The 8,452-nt window shown below is 36.8% G+C and overlaps 1 pseudogene; it reads left to right on the forward strand.

Moving 5' to 3' along the window:
* The first annotated feature begins 6,884 nt into the window (after positions 1–6,884).
* LOC140498353 (elongation factor 1-alpha 1 pseudogene) lies at positions 6,885–8,246 on the forward strand (annotated as a pseudogene).
* Positions 8,247–8,452: the final 206 nt, after the last annotated feature.

Below are 8,452 nucleotides of genomic sequence, written 5' to 3' on the forward strand. Positions count from 1 at the left end.
GAACGTCTGAAGAAGGATATAAAAGAAAAACTGGCAAATGACTTTAAAACTATAAAAAAAGAATTCACTGATGAGAACATCACCCTGAAAAAGAAAATTGAAGAAATGGAAAAGGAAGTTCAAAAATTAAATGGAGAGTATAATTCCCTAAAAGGAAGAGCTAATCAAATGGAAAAGGAAACCCAAAACCTAATTGGGAAAATTGATCAGATGGAAAAGGAAACCCAAAACCTAACTGGGAAAATTGGTCGAATGGAAAAAGAAGTACAAAAATTAAATGGAGAAAATAGCTCCTTAAAGGGAAAAATTGGTCAGATGGAAAAGGAGATGGAAAAGCTAACTGAAGAAAACACTACGATGAAGATTAGAATTGAGCAAGTAGAAACTAATGACTCAATGAGGCAACAAGAATCAGTCAAACAAAATCTAAAGAATGAAAAGATAGAAGAAAATGTAAAATATTTAATTGGAAAAACAACTGACCTGGAAAATAGATCCAGGAGAGAAAATCTAAGAATTATTGGCCTGCCAGAAACCCATGATGAAGAAAAGAGTCTGGACAATATCTTCCAGGAAATCATCAAGGAAAACTGTCCAGAAGTACTAGACTCAGAGGGCAAAATAGTCATCGAAAGAATCCACCGTTCCCCTCCCGAAAGGGATCCCAAACTCAAAACCCCAAGAAATATAGTTGCCAAATTCCAGAGCTATCAAGTGAAGGAGAAAATACTACAAGCAGCCAGAAAGAAACAATTCAAATATCAAGGACACACAGTCAGGATCACACAGGACCTTGCAGCTTCTACATTAAAAGATCGAAAGAATTGGAACCCAATATTCCGTAAGGCAAAGGAGTTGGGACTTCAACCAAGGATCAACTACCTTGCAAAGTTCAGCATAACATTTCAGGCAAGGAGAAAGTCATTCAACGAAATAAGGGATTTCCAGAGCTTCCTGACCAAAACACCAGAACTCAATAGACAATTTGATCTTCAAATGCAGGTCTCCAGAGAATCATAAAAAGGTATACAGAGGGGAAAAAACAAAAACAAAAACTTGCTACTCAATTAGGGCAAACTGTTTACCTCCCTATAAGGGAAGATGATACCTGTTAATCTTGAGAACTGTGCAGCTATTATGATAAAAGGGATATATGTAGAGGGAACGCGCATAAAGTAAATGATGTCATGTCAAAAATATGATTTAAGTATGAGAAGGGAATGTAATAGGAGGTGTGGAAAGGGGGAAGCAGAAAATGGCAAATTATATCACAGGAAGAAGTACAAAACTATAGTAGAGGGAAGGAGGGGAGGGAGATGAGCATTGTTTGAGAGGTACTCTCATCTGATTTGTTCAAAGGAGGGAACAATAATCTTAAGTAGATAAGCCTAACTAGCTCTATAGGTAGTAGGAGGGGAAGGGGGAAGAAAGGGGAGCGTGGCTAAAAGGGAGGAAAGAAGCAATAAGAGTAAAGGGGACTAAAAGGGAGGGGGGTCAAAAGAAGGAGGGGAAGGCTGCAGGAGGAGGGGGAGAAAAGTGAATACTATTGAGGAGGGGAAGGGAGACGGGAGAGCTAAAAGCACAAACGGTGGGAAAGAGGTTGGAGGGAAATACACAGATTGTAATCATAACTGTGAATGTGAATGGAATGAACTCTCCCATAAAACGGAGACGGATAGCAGAATGGATTAAAAGCCATAATCCAACAATATGCTGCTTACAAGAAACACATTTGAAACAGGGGGATACACATAGGATAAAGGTCAAAGGATGGAGCAGAATATATTGTGCTTCAGCTCATGTAAGAAAGGCAGGAGTAGCAATCCTAATCTCAGACAAAGCAAAAGCAGAAATAGATCTAATCAAAAGGGATAGGGATGGAAACTATATCCTGCTAAAAGGCACCATAGACAATGAAGCAATATCATTACTAAACATGTATGCTCCAAGTGGTATAGCATCCAGATTCTTAGAGGAGAGGTTGGGGGAGTTGAAGGAAGAAATTGATAGCAAAACTATACTAGTGGGGGACCTCAACCTCCCCCTCTCTGAACTCGATAAATCCAACCTCAAAATAAACAAGGAAGAGGTTAAGGAGGTAAATAAAACTCTGGATAAGGTAGATATGATAGATCTTTGGAGAAAATTAGATGGGAATAGAAAGGAATATACTTTTTTCTCAGCAGTACATGGAACATTTACAAAAATTGACCATGTACTAGGACATAAAAATCTCACAATCCAGTGCAGAAAGGTAGAGATAATCAATGCATCCTTTTCAGATCATAATGCATTAAAAATTACATGTCATAAAAGGCCATGGAAAGAGAAACCAAAAATCAATTGGAAACTAAATAATCTAATTCTAAAGAAGGGTTGGGTTAAAGAAGAAATCATAGAAACAATCAACAATTTCATTCGAGAGAATGACAATAGTGAGACAACATACCAAAACTTATGGGATACTGCAAAAGCAGTTATTAGGGGAAGTTTTATATCTCTGAATACTTACATAAATAAAATAGAGAAAGAGGAGATCAATGACTTAGGCTTGCAGTTGAAAAAGCTAGAAAAAGAACAAATTGAAAATCCCCAAGTAAATACCAAATTAGAAATACTGAAAACCAAAGGAGAGATTAATAAAATTGAAATTAAGAAAACTATTGAATTAATAAATAAAACCAATAGTTGGTTTTATGAAAAAACTAATAAAATTGATAAACCTTTGGTCAATCTGATTAAGAAAAAGAAAGAAGAAAACCAAATTACTAATATTAAAAATGAAAGGGGTGAACTCACCTCCAATGAGGAGGAAATTAAAACAATAATTAGAAACTACTTTGCACAACTTTATGCCCACAAATTCCATAATCTAAACGAGATGGATGAATATTTTTAAAAATACAAATTGCCCAGATTAACAGAAGAGGAAGTTGAATACTTAAACAACCGCATCTCAGAAAAAGAAATTGAACAAGCCATCAATGAACTCCCTAGGAAAAAATCTCCAGGGCCAGATGGATTCACAAGTGAATTCTATCAAACATTTAAAGAACAATTAATTCCAATACTACATACACTATTCTTGAAAATTGGGGAAGAAGGAGTCCTCCCAAATTCTTTCTATGATACAAATATGGTTTTGATACCCAAACCAGGAAGAGACAAAACAGAGAAAGAAAATTATAGACCAATTTCCCTAATGAATATAGATGCAAAAATTTTAAATAAGATTCTAGCAAAACGAATACAGCATCTTATCACGAGATTAATACATTATGATCAGGTAGGATTCATACCAGGACTACAGGGCTGGTTCAATATTAGGAAAACTATTAGCATTATCGATCACATCAACAACAAAGCTAACAAAAACCACATGATTATCTCAATAGATGCAGAAAAAGCTTTTGACAAAATACAACATCCATTCCTACTAAAAACATTGGAGAACGTAGGAATAAAGGGAACTTTCCATAAAATAATAAGCAGTATCTATCTAAAACCTTAAGCAAGCATTATATGCAATGGGGATAAGCTAGATGCATTCCCAATAAGATCAGGGGTGAAACAAGGTTGTCCATTATCACCACTATTATTCAATATGGTACTAGAAATGTTAGCTGTAGCAATTAGACAAGATAAAGATATCCAAGGAATTAAAATAGCCAAAGAAGAAACTAAGTTATCACTCTTTGCAGATGATATGATGATTTACCTAGAGAATCCCAGAGATTCAAGTAAAAAATTACTAGAATTAATAAACAACTTTGGCAAAGTTGCAGGGTACAAAATAAACCCACACAAATCTTCTGCATTCCTATATATTAGCAACAAAGTCCAACAGCAAGAGATAGAAAGAGAAATCCCATTTAAAGTTAGGGTAGACAGTATAAAATACTTAGGAGTCTACCTGCCAAAACAAACCCAGGGATTATATGAACACAATTACAAGACACTTTTTGCACAAATAAAGTCAGATTTAAGCAAGTGGAAAAACATTAGTTGCTCATGGGTAGGCCGTGCTAATATAATAAAAATGACAATTCTACCCAACTTAATATACTTATTTAGTGCCATACCAGTTAAACTATCAGACAATTACTTTCTAGAGCTGGACAAAATAATATCAAAATTCATTTGGAAAAATAAAAGGTCCAGAATATCAAAGGGACTAATGAAAAGAAATGCTTGGGAAGGTGGCCTAGCGCTACCAGACCTCAAACTGTACTGTAAAGCAGCAATTATCAAAACCACTTGGTATTGGCTAAGAAACAGAGAGGTAGACAAGTGGAATAGACTTGGCACTCAAGATGCAGTAGGCAAGGAATATAGCAACCTTCTGTTTGATAAACCCAAGGACCCCAGCTTCTGGGATAAGAACTCATTGTTTGACAAAAATTGCTGGGAAAACTGGATAACAGTGTGGCGGAAATTAGGCATAGACCCATACCTGACACCGTACACAAGAATAAAGTCCAAATGGGTACATGATTTAGGTATAAAGATTGATACCAGGAATAAACTGGAGAAGCAAGGAATAGTGTATTTATCAGATCTATGGAGAAGGGAAGAATTCTTTACTAAAGGAGAGATAGAATGCATTATGAAATGCAAAATGGATAACTTTGATTACATTAAACTGAGAAGTTTTTGCACAACCAAACCCAATGCAACCAAAATCCGGAGGGATGTAGTAAATTGGGAAAGAATTTTTACAGCTAAGCTCGGGGATAAAGGCCTCATTTCTAGAATATATAGAGAACTGATTCAAATGTATAATCATACAAGTCATTCCCCAATTGATAAATGGTCAAAGGATATGAACAGGCAATTTTCAGAGGAAGAGGTTAAGGCTATCTATAATCATATGAAAAAATGCTCTAAATCACTATTGGTTAGAGAGATGCAAATCAAAACAACTCTGAGGTACCACATCACACCTATAAGATTGGCAAACATGACAGAACAAGAAAATGATAAATGCTGGAGAGGATGTGGGAAAGTTGGAACACTAATTCATTGTTGGTGGAGCTGCGAGTGCATCCAACCATTCTGGAGAGCAATTTGGAACTATGCCCAAAGGGCTACAAAAATGTGCATACCCTTTGACCCAGCAATATCGCTACTAGGACTATATCCCCAAGAGATCATAAAAATGGGAAAGGGTCCCACATGTACAAAAATATTTATAGCAGCACTCTATGTAGTTGCCAAAAACTGGAAGTCAAGGGGATGTCCATCAATTGGGGAATGGCTGAATAAATTATGGTATATGAATGTAATGGAGTACTATTGTGCCATAAGAAATGATGAACAAGAAGACTTCAGAGAGGCCTGGAAGGACTTATATGACCTGATGCTGAGTGAAAGGAGCAGAACCAGGAGAACTTTATGCACAGCAACAACCACAGTGTGTGAGAGTTTTTTCTGGTAGACTTAGATTTTTGTAATAACACAAGAACTTCTTACCAAAAAAAAAAAAAAAAAATCCCAATGGAGCATCTCAAGGCAAAATGCCTGCCACACTCAGAGAGAGAAATATGAAAGTCACTCACATATTGTAGCAGACCATGTTTGTGTATGTGTATGTGTTTGTGTATCATGTTCTGATTTGTTATATGATTTCTTTCATTTATCTTAGTCTGACTACATAGCATGACTATAGTGAAAATATACTCAATAGGAAAGTATATGTAGAATCTATACAGAATTGTATGCAGTCTTGGGGAGGGAGGGGGGGAGTGGGGAGTAGGTGGGGGGGATAAAATCACAATTGTATGGCAGTGATTGTTAAACATTACAAAATAAAAAAATAAATAAATAAATAGAAACATATTACTAGTGGTTGTGGTTCACTTGTTTCAGTTGCATCTAACTATTTGTGACCCCTTTTGAATTTTCTTGGTGAAGATACTGGAGTAGTTTGCCATTTCCTCCTCTAACTCATTTTGCAGATGAGGGAATGAGGTAAGCAGGACTTGCCAAGAGTAACACCTCTAGTAAGTGTCTGAATTTGGTTTTGAACTTAGGTCTTCATGATTCCAGGGTTAGTATTCTATCCACTGAGACACCTAGCTACCTCCAAAGCAAAGAGAGTTTAAGTGACTCATCCAGGATCATATGGTTAGTAAGCATTTGAGGCTAGATTTCAACTCAAGTATTTTCTTGCTTCAGGCCCACCACTCTATCCACTGAGACATCTACATATTTCTAAGTGCATAAATATATAGTAATAAATGGTCACAGTAAAATAGTATTTTGCAAATCTAAAGAACCAAGATTTTAGTACAAAAAATGTCATTTGACAAAACCTGTTGGGAAACCTTGAAAGTAATGTAGCAGGAGCTAAGCATAGATGAACATATCATACTATATACCAAAATAAGGTCAAAGTGGATAAATTATTGAGACATAAATAGTAATATCATAAGTAAATTAGGGTGAAACATGGAAAAAATGCCTATCAGATATATGATCAAACAGTACATAGAGAGGATCATGGGAAAGAAAATGGAAATTTTTCATTGCTTGAAATTTAAAAAGCTATTGCACAAACCAAAATAAAGCAGGAAATATTAAAAGGAAAGAAGGAAACTGGAGGAGATTTACAGAAAATCTTTCAGATGATGGACTCATTTCCCATTTATATAACTGAACTAAATTTGTGAAAAAAATATGAAAGCAATTCCCCAAATTAATAAATGATCAAAGGATATGAACAGTAATTTTTTCAGAAGCAAAAATTCAACCTGGCAATAGTCACATGGGAAAAAAAATGCTCTAAGTCATTATTGATTAGAAAAATGTAAATTAGCATTTTTGCAACGAGGTTGCCAGCAGAACACAGGTGTTGCGAAAACCTTTGCTAAACTTCCACAAAAATGGACAAGGAAAAGACCCACTTTAGCATTGTTGTCTTTGGACATGTAGACTCTGGCGAGTCCACTACTACTGGGAACTTCATCTACAAATGTGGTGGAATTGATAAGAGAACTATTGAGAAGTTCAAGAAGGAAACTGCTGAGATGGGAAAAGGGTTCCTTTTAAATATGCCTAGGTCTTGGATAAACTGAAGGCTAAATGTGAATGTGGTATCACTATTGATATCTCCTTGTGGAAATCTGAGACCAGCAAGTACTATGTGACCCCTATTGATGCTCCAGGACACAGAGACTTCATCAAGAATATGATTACAGGCACATCTCAGGTGGACTGTGCTGTGTTGATCGTTGCTGCTAGTGTTCATGAATTTGAAGCTGCTATCTCAAAAAATGGGCAGAACTGGGAGTATGTCCTTCTGGCCCACACACTAGGTGTAAAACAAAATGGATTCCACCAAGCCCTGCTACAGCCAGAAGAGTTACGAAGAAATTGTCAAGGAAGTCAGTATCTATATTAAGAAAATTGGCTACAACCCTGATATAGTAGCTTTTGTGCCAATTTCAGGTTGGAATAATGACAACATGCTAGAGCCTAGCTCTAATACGCCCTGGTTCAAGGGATGGAAAGTTACCTGTAAGGATGGTAATGATAATGGAACTATACTGCTTGAAGCTTTGGATTGCTTCTGCCACCAACTCTTCCAACTGACAAGCCCCTTCATCTATCCCTCCAAGATGTCTACAAGATTGGCAGTATTGGTACTGTGCCTATTGACCAAATGGAAACTGGTGTTCTAAAACCAGACATGGTGATCACCTCTGCCCCAGTCAATGTTACAACTGAAGTAAAGTTTGTCAAAATGCACCATAAAGCTTTGAGTGAGGCTCTGCCAGGGGATAATGTTGGTTTCAATGTCAAGAACATGTCTGTCAAAGATGTCTGTCATGATAATGTGGCTGGTGATAGCAAGAATGACCCACCTATGGAAGCAGCAGGTTTCACTGCACAAGTTTTTATCCTGAGCCATCCAGGCCAAATCAGTGCTGGCTATATACCCATTCTGGATTGTCACACTGCTCACATTGCTTGCAAGTTTGCTGAAGTGAAGGAGAAGATTGATCGTTGTTCTGGTAAGATAGCCCTAAGGTCCTAAAATCTGGTGATTTTTGGTGATGATTGACATGGTTCCAGGCAAGCCCATGTGTGTGGTGAGTTTCTCTGATTATCCTTGTCTGGGTCGTTTTGCTGTTTGTGATATGAGGCAAATTTTTACAGTTGCTGCCATCAAGGAAGTTGACAAGAACGCTGCTGGAGATGGCAAGATCACAAAATCTGCCCAGAAGGACCAGAAGGCGAAATGAATATTCTGCACAACACCTCTCACCCCAGTCTTAATCAGTGGTGGAAGAAAGGTCTCAGAACTGTTTGTCTTGATTGGCCATTTTAGTTTAATAATAAAAGACTGGTTAGTAATTACAATGCATCATAAAAGCTTCAGGAGGAAAGGAATGTTTTTGTGGACCATTTGTTTTGTGGCAGTTTTAAGTTATTAGTTTTTAAAATCAGT

The sequence above is a fragment of the Notamacropus eugenii genome, chromosome 4 (assembly GCF_028372415.1).
Source record: "Notamacropus eugenii isolate mMacEug1 chromosome 4, mMacEug1.pri_v2, whole genome shotgun sequence".
Lineage (NCBI taxonomy): Eukaryota > Metazoa > Chordata > Mammalia > Diprotodontia > Macropodidae > Notamacropus > Notamacropus eugenii.